Genomic DNA, 13,859 nt, shown 5'->3' with positions numbered 1-13,859 from the left:
AGGTGGGGAAACAGAAATCATCCCCAACCAGTTCTGCACAAATTTTAAAAAGCTCAACTCAACTCTCTGCAACCTCACAACTGTCTAACCATCTCCTCATTCAAAGAAGTAGACACAGCGATCCATAAACTGGAAAGCACAATCCAAGCTGGCCTTGCAACAGTCCCGATCAAGCTAACCTGCTTCCAGAAAAGATTCTAAAGCTTATTCGCAACAAAAACAGGATCAAACGTCGCTATCATGCAACTCTATCGTCCCAGGATAAACAAGAGTTAAACAGGGTAACAAACCTAGTCCGATATGCGATCAAAGACCATAAGAACCAGCTATGGGAGAGGAAACTAAGCTTCCTAAACACCGAAGACAACTCATTATGGAAAATGACTAAAGTCCTTCACAGCGACCTCCCCAAAACACACCCAATCCATGGAGAAAGAGGCATAGTCTACCGAGACGATGAGAAAGCAGAAGCCTTTGCAGACGCCCTGGAGCTGCAATTTCAACCAAACTACACTCATGCGAACTTGAGCTTCATCGAAAAAATCAACAACAGAAAAGCACCAAGTCCTGATTAGATTTCAAACAAAATTATAAAAACACTCCCTCACAAATCAATAATGCATCCACTGGCTATCATCAACGCGATGCTAAGACTAAACTACTTCCCCACTCGCTGGAAGCAGGAAGATATAATCCTCATCCCCAAACCGGAGAAAGCACCTCAGTTCCTCCAGAATTACAGACCTATCAGCCTCTTGTTAGGCCTGGAGAAAATCGCAGAAAAAGTAATACTAAAACGCTTACAAAACGAAACGGACAATATAGACCTAATCCCGAAAGAACAATTTGTTTTTCGCACTTCGCACAGGTCACTGCACAACTCAACAGGTTCACAGACTTATAGAATACATAACTACCGGATTCAATTGGAAACAACATATAGGTGCAATCTTCCTGGACGTGGCGAAAGTCTTCGATAAAGTGTGGTACAAAGGCCCTGTCCACAAACAAAAACTGCAAAATACTCACTAAATCTCATCCAAATCTATGATTTTGATGAGAAGTAAAACTGTGTGGCCTCAGATCCTCTGCATGAAGTATCACAGCAAGTGTCCCTCCTTCTATCACCACTATTCTTCAATATTTACATCTCGGACGTCTCAAACACTCCATCAACCATCATGGCTTTTTATGCGGATGACATGGCGATACTAGCCAGATCACTCAGACCAAACCTAGCCTCACAACGACTACAAAATGCAGCAACAAATCTTAAAAAATGGAGAATAGACGTCAATGCAGATAAGAGGTCATACTCTTTACAAGAAAAAAAAGCAAACCACCACGGAGCAGTCACAATGTTCAATACTGATATCCCATGGCAAAAAGAAGTAAAATACCTGAGAATCAAACTAGATAACCGACTCAACTTCAACTCCCATATCTCCCATGCCTGCAACAAAGCTAACTCAGCAATAGCTCAACTCTACCCTCTACTCAACCGAAGAAGCAAAGTCAGTCCAGAAAACAAACTAAGAATATACAAAGCAATCGCCAGACCTACATTAACTTACGGATCACCAGCGTGGAGCCACACCTCCCCTAACAACATCAAAAGATTTCAAGTAATCCAAAATAAATGCCTCCGAATGATCTTCGATGCCCCATGGTTTGTAAGAAACACTCTCCTCCACCAAGATGGAAACCTGCCAGACATACCTACTTTCTCTTCCAGATAGCAGCCAAGTACTTTGCTCAAGAATCACTCAATCCCAACCAACTCATTTCGCGAATCATCAGATTACGATGAAAAAGACAGATGGAAACACAAACGCCCAAAGGTGGCTCTGATTGAAATAATTCTACACAGCCCTAATTAGGGCGAACCAGGTGCTCATAAATTTCTTTCATTAAATAATTAAAACGTATCGTTTACGGGATAAAAATCCAAGGGATTGATGTTCATCTTGCCATAGAAGTCAACAGTCAACAGTAATAAGGTTTTATATTTATAAATAAATACAAATTTATGAATAGTCTTCTGAAATAGGGAATATATTAATATAAAATAAAGTATGCTTTTCAGTATTTCAATTTTAAGTATTTCAGTATAACTCATGATAACATTATAAAATATTTGATATTATTATTGTAATTTATTAACATCCACAGTAGAAAAACGTGCACAAAAATCAGATAAATCAAGGCAACCATTGAGAAGAAAAATTAAGAAAAACTGTTGTAATAATATTCAAACAAAATTAGGAACCTACAAATGGAAAAACCGTATAGAAAGAACGCAGCATAACAAGTAGGAATAGAAAGAAAAGTGGATACTAAATGGAAATAGAAGTAGAGGAACACCTAAAAGATGGCGGGATGATCTTGAATAAATTATTCTTCATAATTACAATCATATTAAATTATAACAAAGAGTGCTGAGACATCTTCAACTATTTATGCTTTTTCTAAGTTTTTCTTTTTTTTTTTATGAAATAGAAATAGAGTATAATATTTTTCCAGAATTCTGAATGCGTTAAATAATTACAAAATTAAATCGAGTATTTGAATGATCGGGAATATCATTATTTGCAACAAGTCCGAAGAAATTTTACTTGATCACGCATGACATTCACTATATCCTCTCGACAAAGTGGGATGACGTCACGGTTTGCTGAAGTCTGTGTAGTTAGTGGTGAGGTTTAAACTTCGTTGTTTACATTTGACCATTTTGATGCGAGTACTTCCTAAAAACGTTTTTAGTTAGTGCACATTCTCCGGAAAGCGTTGAACTGGAAATGTGCCTATGGAGAAGAGTAAGATCTTACTCGGAGAAGTTTTATCCTAGCAACGACAAATACCAGTATCGATGGCTTAATTTTCTATTCAACTAAGTACCAATTTGCTTCTTTCTTCTTTGTATTGCGAAGCAATACTCAGGGACCGTCAAGAGTAAAAATGATAAGGCAAAGACTATATGCAGAAACAAGATTTTACGATCCGTATCTTGCCACATTACCTCCAATTTACCGAACAGAGTAAAACGTTTTGTATTGCCCGGAAAGTAGTTCGAGTATGAAATAAAACTCTACGCTTCGCTACGCAGAATAGATTAAAAAAGAACACGAATTTTTGAAATTTCCAAAATGATTTCTTTCTAAGAATTTGTTACATTTGTTTGTGTGTGTGCATGAAGTTCGAAGAAGGGCAATTTTTTTTTTTTTTTTTTTTTTTTTTGGCAGCTTTGCTCTCGTTGGGAATTATCTGCAGCGATTTCTTTAAAAGCATATGAAGAAAGCAAAAACAGAATCTTTGTCAGAAGAAATAATCTTAGACAGAGCAATTGAAAAAAAAAAGTGGACCGATAAAAATGATGAGCAACAAAACAAAACGGTAGAAGTAGGAAATTGGAATTGGATTCAAGATAATTAAAATAGCATCGGATTATCAGGAAAGATTCAGAGTAATTAGGAAAGTGGAAAGTAATTGAAAAAGTCACTAAACGTACCATGAGCTATCACGAAAGTACTGGAGATGATTTGGAGAGAGTATAATTTAATTAGAATAGCACCACGATAATTACGAGAGTCCAACGTAATTAGGAAAGTAATCAGAAATATAGTAACAGTAATTAATAAGTAACCGAAATGATCAAAGTACTAAATCCATGGATAATATTCGCATTAAGCAATTGGTCACAGGAATGAATGGTCAAAATCAAAAGAAGTGTTTGTTTTCTTCTTTCCGAAAATTCCATCAGAAATCTGTAAATGCTTTCATCCGTTCCTTATCCTTGCTTTTCATCTTGATTCAACGAAACTTTCTTTTCGCATTCCATTACGATCGATTCACCTTCATGCCATTTAAGGAGAGCTAGAACTTCTCTTCCCTTGCTGATTCCATTCCATGGCTTCTGCACATAAATTTGAAGTGACTGAAAAATAGTTGTTTCTTATAAATCACATCTGAATACGTATTCTTTAATTTCAATTATTACTTCTGATTTTTACTTCATTTATTCAATTTTTTTATTCCAAAAATAAGTCATTCAGTGGTAGCAGAATAGAATCACTCAGATCAACTCTGAGGGTAAATTTTATCCTTATAAGGACTGGCTTAAAGGGGTGAAGCAAGAATGCTTTTCATTTTCCCCGTTATCTGTAGAGGACAGTGTAGGAATAAGGTGTTATTTGGCTATTAAAGCTCTGATCATGGCAGGAGGGTAACAGCAATAGCCGAGCCTCAGTTAGTACTTCATTGGCTACAGCATTGCCATCTTTAAAGGTAAAGCCGTCTCTAAAAATTCGGACGATCCCTAGGCCACTCAATCGTGGGCGAAGGACCGGCCATCTCAGCGTTGGCTCCACTCAGTGATGGCCTTCCACCCACACAACCACCACCGAACTGAACCGCTCATATTCCGAAGAAAATCATTCACCGACAAAGCCCCTCAGCGACCCGTGCCGGAGAACACTCTCCCCGGAGACTCAAATTGCTCCCTTAAGGCAAAAACCTTAAGAGAGCGAAATCAAAACCCTCGAATCTCAGCGTCCCAGGGGGTAACAGCAACATCCGAATCTCAGTTAAACTTCATTGGTACAGCATTGCCATCCATTACCCTCCAAGGGTATCAATCACCGCATCTCCCCACAAAGGTAAATTTAGTCCTTATAAGGACTGACTTAAAGGGGCGAAGCAAGAATGCTTTTCATATTCCTCGTTATCTGTAGCGGACAGTGTAGGGATAAGGTAATTGAGCTATTATTAAAGCTCTGATCATGGCAGGAGGGTAACAGCAATAGCCGAGCTTCAGTTAGAGCTTCATTAGCTACAGTATTGCCCTCCAAAGGTATTGGATTGAATGATTCAACCACCGCATCTCACGGTCGATTGATTCTTTCAATCACAAAGGTAAATTTATAATCCTTATAAGGACTGGCTTAAAGGGGCGAAGCAAGAATGCTTTTCATATTCCCCGTTATCTGTAGCGGACAGTGTAGGGATAAGGTGTTACTGAGCTATTAAAGCTCTGATCATGGCAGGAGGGTAACAGCAATAGCCGAGCCTCAGTTAGAGCTTCATTAGCTACAGCATTGCTATCCATTACCCTCCAAGGGTATTGGATTGAACTTCCATTTTTCAAAGGTAAATTTTTGATAGTGCCAATAATCAAATAATTTTTATATCTTTAAAAAAAATAGGTGTGATTGCTTTTAATGAATTTTTTTTATAAAATATCAAAGATTATGGAAAAGATTTGCAATTATTCTAAAGGTCGAAGTAAATCCAATAATTTATTAAATTTTATATTTGAATTGCTTGTTAGTTTAGATAGCAGATGAAAATCATCTTTCTGTGTGAAGATGAAATCTATCCTGTTTATTATGTAAATGCTACGGCCGTAAATTTTCAACCCTTCACCAGTATGATTCACATAAAAAGTTAATAATAAAACTGTATTAACAATTCATTATTATTATGACTTTGGCAAGTGCGAACAAGGTTTTTGATGATATTGAGAACTAGCGACGTCAATTCTTCATGCTCCAATTCTTCAGAGCACACTCAAGGAAGCAAAAATAAGTCAAAATCAGGGGAGATTAGCAGTCATTATTTCAGAGAAAAGAAAAACTAAATATAAGCCGAGATTGGCATTTAAAAATGAAGGTAAAGACAATACGACCACGTATAATAACATATTTTAACGACTTTCTTAATTTTTCCCTTCCAAAACTCCTTCAAAGACAAATAATTAATCATCACATTCCAGATAAAAGCGCGGAGATTCGTGCTAATTCATTGTTAAAATATTGAGCAAAAATGGCACAGGTGTTATCATAATATGAAACCTACCTGATGAGATTTTGCAAAGGCATTTGACAGAATACCACATCAAACTGTATTACGCAAATTGCAACAAATGGGGACGAACATAAAACTAGTGATATGGATAAAAGGATGACTGATGGACATATTCCAAAAAGTAGTATGTGGAGGAGCAGAAAATCCAGGAGAAGGCAGGTGAATAGTGATGGTGTCACAGGGCTCTGTGCATGGACCACTGCTGAAGGGAGATATTCAATTGCTTGCTGATGATGCAAAGTTAGGTAAAGTAATAGTTAATCAAGGCAATGTCGAGAGTTTGCAGGACGATTAAAATAGCCTGCCAGTATATGCAAAAAATAATGGAGTTTAGTTTAATGTGGAAAAATGTAAAGTTATGCATTTTGGGATAAAAGTTTAAATAACAGAACAAGAGGTCATCCTTGGAAGGTGGGTAAGAGACATGCAATAATAATAATAATAATAATAATAATAATAATAATAATAATAATAATAATAATAATAAATTAAAGTAAAGGGCTATAGTGAATGATTAAACGATATCACTTTCATTAAAGAATTTATATATTTTTTTTGTTTTAAGATCCTCTCCAGAGATTGATTTAGGATTAGAAAGTAAGATTGGATGAAAATGCTTTCTTGGAAATAATAAATTGATTTAATTCTAACAATTAGTCTGTGATTTATTGTCTCCCTCCCTCAGTCATTTTTTACTGAATAATGAGGAGATAAAAGTTTAAATAATAATTTAAAAAACGAAAGGATAACACAAAAACGAGTACACCTTAATAAGCAAACCTGTTTTGGATTTGTCTTTGTTAATCTAAGAAGGTCACTGATACAGAAATGAAAGAAATAGGTAAGGAAAATTCTCTTGAAGTACTGTGGTATTACTTTAAGGTTTGGAGAGGAAATCATTCTCCATTGAGAGATCAAAGAAAAAAAAATTGTTATTTATCAGAAAAAAAAAAACAAGATTTATCCTCAGATTGAAAGCTTAGCAATAAAGCTAATGAAATGATCTTAAAATAACAACAATTGCCGTATGGAAAATATCAACAATATGGTGAATAAAAATTGTTAGTAACATACTGGCATTCTTAATTGGATTGAAGATTTCATGGTTGTAGAAGTGTATCAAAATTTATTCAATTCATTAGAAAGAATTAATAACTAGATGATAGATTGAAGAATTTTTTAATCAACTTCTACAACCTTGATGCCGTCAATCCAAGTAAGAATGTTTGTATGTTCAGAGATATCGGCGAATTTCTATGTTTTGAAGAAGACAGGAATGGTTAGTCAAGTGGATTACACATTTACTCTTCAGTCAACAGGATGCGGGACTTAGTCATGACTAGGGCAAAGATGTTTGTGGTTATCTTTCGGTTGACGATTCGTTCCATTGTCGGTTAATTTCTTGTAGGCCTGAAAAAAATCTTTGTGTGAAAAAATGTGTATGTGTTTCTCTCTTTTTTTCTGGTGAAAAAAAAAAGATAGAAAGAGGTAAACAGTAAAAGGGAAGAGAGATGCATACACGTTTTTCCCTTTTATTTCCTATTCGAATAATATTTATTTCCTCGTTTTCTTTCTTTAATTCTAAATACCATTTTAAATTTTACTTTTAAATTAAAGTTTAACGATCGTTTGATTTCAGATCCACTTCTAAAGCTCAGTTTTAATTTTTTTTTAATTTACGATCTTTTTACTTTTAATTTTAAAGATTTTAATTTTAAACTCTCTCTCTTGTCTTATTGAGGCATAGATTCTTTCTTACCATTCATCTGCTTAATTTGGAAATATGATATTAGTTTTCTTGAGATAACTTGAATGGATTTAATTTCTTAGCAGAAAATGAAAATATAACTCATAGATGATTTGATTTTCCCCATCCCATCATTTTTTTTCCCGTCTTATCTTCCTGTACATATAAGGTAAGTGATTTGCCATGGCCAAGTAAACTGGCTTTTCATAAGCAACGATAAATCCCATCCCTATGTTCATCAACTACATATATTTTCTGACCAGTTCACCACAGTAAGTAGAATGAGAAAAAACATTCGGAAGGAACAACTCTTCCACCGTCGTAAGAAATCGAATAACTCACATTCCGTTGAAAAGTCCAACGAAATATTTCTCATTTAGAGGACGAAATTCGAACCTAGATCTTTCGAACTTAAGGGTTGTCGTTAATGAGGGCACCATTGGAAGAGTTGAAATTCATTCTAATCAGCCCAAATATTCTATTAATGAACTCGCTGAGGAGATCCCTCCAATTCAACATGGATTGATGCACTCAGCTTTTAATTGGTAGAGTTGTAGTCCTGAAAACTTTCCTCAATAAATGTTAAAACCCCTTTATTTGAGAAAGGTAAAAAAATTTTTTCAAAAATCTTGCTCGATCCTCTCCTTCTTGGAAGTCGGACAAGTTTTTCAAGTTGTGGGAGGAACAAAAGCACCCAAAATTTTTCAGCCGTCCTCATTTCCATCACAAAGAAATGCAAGTTTGCTCGAAATATTCCCTCTCTGAGTGACACATCTATTTCGGACTTACAGAGGAGGATCAATACTTTCCGTCAGCCGAATCATGTCAAAAATTCTGCCTTCTACGACAAAATCAATCGTAAGCTTTTACTGCTCAATGCTACACGGAAGGTCTCTAGGAGCATGACCTTCAGTTAAAATGCTGTCGGCAAGTAAACATCAGATCACCAAATCAGCGGGCATAAATAGGAAGGAATGCGGATGTTAGGAAATAGTTCGCACGAATGCGGATTTTGAAGTCATGAATACTATTCTGTCTTTCCTCTCCTATCGAGAGGAAAGGCAGAATATAGAGAGAAAATAGAAAAGATGTCCCAATGCAATCACTCTTTACTTCGGGCTTTTCACACTAGATGGCGCTTATTGAAAAATTTAAAAGTTTCCTTATATTTGTATAGACGATAACTATTCAATAAATTCAACAGAAGTGACCCTTTTATTTATTTCACTAGTAATATCAGCCAGTGGGTAAGTGCTGCCTCCTGATGGCAATATATTGATAACTGAAAATTTGTAAATTTGTTTCTTTTATATTTTTCTTTGTGTTTTGCAAGGTTAGACAATAAAATAGCAAGACTGATTTTTATTAAAGAGCCCATAGTATCAATGATAAAATGATAACGGTTGAAATCTGGTACCGTGCGTTTAAATTTAATAAAATCTATTTATTAGATTTTATTAAATTTTGCTAATAACAAAGTTGCTTTGATAACGTTGGTCTACTAAAAATAGACTTGCTTTTATTGATGTAGTATTCGACCTTTCTCGTGGAAGTAATTAATATTGGAAATAAGAATGATCAAACCATTTTTAGCAAAACGAAGAGGTAAATCAGTGAAATGCTAAATCATTTCTGAAATCGACATGCAAACTCAAATAACATTTCTCATGATAAGTGACTGGATACGTCTCGTCTTACATGAATTTATCAAAAAGATAAATGTTAACAAAAAATTTGTTACACAACTCCACCCTTAGAGTCCTTATTAATTAAGGACTGGCTTAAAGGGGCGAAGCAAGAATGCTTTTCATCTTCCCCGTTATCTGTAGGTATTATTGAGCTATTAAAGCTCTGATTATGGCAAGAGGGTAACAGCAATAGCCGAGTCTCAGTTAGAACTTCATTGGCTACAGCATTGCCATCCATTACCCTCCAAGGGTATTAATCACCGCATCTCACTGTCGATTAACTCTCCGCATTACAAAATGATCTCACGGTCGATCATCTCCAGGACCACACAACTCCACCTTATAAGGACTGGCTTAAAGGGCTGAAGCAAGATTGCTTTTCATATTCCCCGTTGTCTTTAGAGGACAGTGTAGGGATAAGGTGTTATTGAGCTATAAAGCTCTGATCATGGCAAGAGGGTAACAGCAATAGTCGAGCCTCAGTTAGAACTTCATTGGCTACAGCATTGCCATCCATTACCCTCCCTGGGTACCAATTTTAGTCGCCTCGTACGACATGCATTAGCTACATTGGTGCTATTCTTATCCCGGCAACCACATGGGGACACAACTCCACCGACAACGATCTCCATAATTGTTAGTTATTTTAAAAACTAAAACAAGGTGTTGGAATTATTAATAATAAAACTACCTTAAAATATTTTCTAATAAATATTTCTAAGGTAATATTTCTAATAAATATTTATAAATTTATTATTTATATTTTTTTTACAGATTTTGTTCCTATAGTGGAACTCATTATAGAATAGTGGTTCTCAACCTTATGCGCCAGTTATGTACATATTGGAAACATGTACATAACTGGTGGCATATATTATAACAATGGGAATAAAATAAAACATATATATAGAAAGTATTTTAACTTGGGTGTATTATGTGTTAAAGATACCAAGTAATTTTATATAAACTTGGTTTTTAATCCTATATCCCAGCAAACTTGATTTTCTTGTCTGTTTGCTTACTTGGGAAATAGGATTAAAAATCAAGTTTATATAAAATTACTTGGTATCTTAAATACGTAATATACTCAAGGTAAAAAACTTTCTACATCTATCTCTTATCCTGAGATTTTATTTATAAGGTCAAAGCAGCCTGTAGCAACTTGTTTAGGTAAAATTCATAAAGAGCTCTGCATTACCTCAACCTTAGCATTTTCAGGTCTGGCTATTTTAAAGCCAGATTTAAATCCAAGTTATAAATTTTGGCATCTTTAACATATTAACATATATATTTAACATATATATATGTACATGTCGCGTGACTATTTTGGTTGGGTGTGCTGTCATGTTTTCCAGGAAGGGGGGGGGGGAGCTTGGAGACAAATAATTACATCAATAAATTTTTATAATTATCGATTTAATTAAATAATTATATCAATAAACGTCTTTTAGCTTTTTCTTATGTAATTATTTGTCGATGTAAACTATAAATACATTATTTTCATTTTGCATCGATTTTAATGATCTTTAATTCTTTGGAAAAAAAAAGGTATTCAGAAATAATAATTTTTAGCACAATTTCATATATAAAAAGATTGACCGGCATATTTAATTAAAAATCAACTAATTAATTAATCCTAAATTAAATCATTTCCGTTTAAAAGCAAAGAAAATAAAAAGTTGCTGGGTAGAGCGAATAGCATGATACTATAAACACGAATAAATGAATTTATGATGACATAATTAAAAAAAAAACTTATGAAGAGAGAGAGAGAGAGAGTATTGCAGAAATAAATAAGGTTTGATGGAGCAGCAAATCATCTCATAAAATTTGTTGCACATGTTATGTGTATTTCTCTGGTTTGTGTATATTCGCTCCGTTTTCCAAGAATTTTATTTTGTTTACTGAGACTCAGCATACATAACAACCGATCATTATAGGAATTATCCACACTTTCGGGAATCCTACATTCATTAGTTATTGTTGTTTTTTAGTATCAGCGGTTCATCTGACTTTTATCAATTTCACATACGCTGGTATTTTGTTGTAGATCAACAACGTCTTATAATACACAGAATATTTATTTTTATTCAGGAGTAGATATTTTTTACTTTCTGTTTCTTCCGAAGACTAGAATAAAAATGTCTCTAACATCCGCTTTCAAATTTTCAGTTCCAGAAAACATGTGTAACATCTGTTTGTAATAAAGACATTGGATATAGTGACAAGTGACAACATTCAATTGGATTGGTTGACACAACAACCAATCACAGCCGCTAGGTGCCGAGTGAGCTCAAAATTTAAGCTCACCTAGTCCAGCCTTCTCAGTGGTTTAAAAATAATGCAACGCTAAGAATTTGATACGCTGCGCGCTCTTTACATCTTTTCGAATGGCTCAAAGGTGTATGCATTTTGAAAGCACACCCGAGCTATTAACGCGAATGAGACGCAATGTTTACTCGGCGAAAAGTGTCTTCTTCATGAAGCACTAATACTTTATTATCCTCGTGAAGAGGACAATGAAGCATTAGTATATTGTATTCAATTTTAGGAATCGTGCGAAGTCTGCAAACAATTGGGGAAGTCTTTAACGGGAATAAATGCAAAAATATAATATCGTTGATACTGATATTTCGTGGATGAGCACCGCACACCTAGCACACCCAGAATATCCGCCCCTGATATATATATAAAACCGCAACCGTGGATCTCGAGGATAAGGTGGTTCGCCCTATGCCTCCCGGTGTGTTCTGTGTCTGTAGATGAGTGTGTGTTCACGGACCGGTTTTTGCCTGTTCAGAGGAACAAAAAACCAGAGTTTCTGCGTGACCCCCCCCTCCCCACTACCTGCGGATGATACCGGCTAACTCACCTTTAGTCGAAAGAGACCAGATAAGGGTTTTTCTCACTCACTGATGGGAAATCGAACCCATGTCTTTCCAACCAAAGGGCTTCGTCTTTCCATCTATATCGAACTGAGCTACGGAGGCTCGATTCATGATATTTATTTTTTATTATCTGATTGTTTAACGTTTAATGTTCTTTTAGTCACTGATGAATCCACCTCTTTACTCACGTGGGATGATGACGACGTAGTTGTAGGAGCTTTCGGCTCCGGTTCCACGTTACGTGTCTTCTTAATTATCCATGTTTCAAGGCGCTTTAGAAACACTTCACAGATGTTTAGACTGGGCGATCAACTGTTCGGTTAGGAAAGGGGAGGAAGGATTGACAAACGTGTATAGACATCAACTACAGCGCTGCCCTTCGTCACTCAGTTCTAAGAAATTAATCAATCTTACCAAATTAGCGATTTTGTTACGAGATCTAGCGACTTTTGAACTCTCACGGGCCACCATCCCCCTAACATTTTACCAGTTGAGAACCCTCTATTATAGAATATCAAGATAGGACAATGAATGTGCCTGTCATCAATTAGTAGACAAACCTGGAGATATAACTTTAATCCAGCCAGCCAACCTGCAATGTTTATAAAGCTATGCTTAACCCGTTTGCGTGTTTGCAGGAGAAAGAAGATGCTGTTCCCGTATAAGAAGTACTAATTTCTTTTTTAGTTTAAGAGTTATTATAAGTGTTCCACTAGAAAAAACACGGGAATCAAACCCAGAGATTTCCAGCCAAATGATGTCGTCGTACCGACTGCGCTACCTGCACTGTGTATCATGAACTTTCTGTATTATTATTGTTATTATTATTATCACGTAGTCTCTTGGTTCCATGATGTTAGACAAGCAGAACCCTTTCAAGGCCTTTATTTTCAGTGGGTTTCCAAGTCAGTCGATCTAACTTCGGAAAAAAAAAAGTGACTCAAGAATTCATATCATTTCATCATCATCATCATCCTCATCAAATTTCAGTTACGTATCCTGAAGGGGTTACAGGATACGACGACAGAAGAACTACATAATTAATCTTACATTCTTAATAATTTCATATCACCAAATTCTCTCCAAATTAATCTACTATAAATACTTGTCAGCATTTCAACATTGTTAGATCTTATATTTTAGTGTTCGTGGTCACTTCCGAACTGAATTAAATTACTTTATTGTTCTTTTCTGTGCTTTTTTTCTGTCATCTTTGCATCAAACGATTGTTTAGGTAATCTTTTTCCATTCTATTTATTTGACCGCATTATCATATTTTAGTCCTGCTCACACAATTCTGAATGATAACAATGTCAAGTTCCTTACTAATATGTTAATTTTTTTTACTATGATTCTCTCATCATTGATGCCACCTGTTTACTCCATTAATCTTTCTCAGAACCCTGATGTCCGTGATCTCCAATCATTGATCAAGTGGTTTATTTCTGACCAATCCCATAAGTTACGTTTCATCCATAAGTTAACATCGGCTTGAACCCTGTCTTGCATACTGGTACTTGACTCAAACCTATCTAATAAGACCATATACTAGTTAGGATAAGGAAGGGAAGACACGGCAGCTATCCGCCATTTCGTTTCGCTATGCACACCAGATAGAGCTCGCCCAATCTTTCCAGTGATTGAAGAAGGTGAATATGGCTGCTGATTTGGGCT

This window comes from Typopeltis vanoorti, chromosome 4 (assembly GCF_054136105.1).
Source record: "Typopeltis vanoorti isolate ZY-2024b chromosome 4, IOZ_Tvanoo_1.0, whole genome shotgun sequence".
Taxonomy (NCBI): Eukaryota; Metazoa; Arthropoda; class Arachnida; order Uropygi; family Thelyphonidae; genus Typopeltis; species Typopeltis vanoorti.
Note: the sequence above shows the minus strand (reverse complement) of the source record.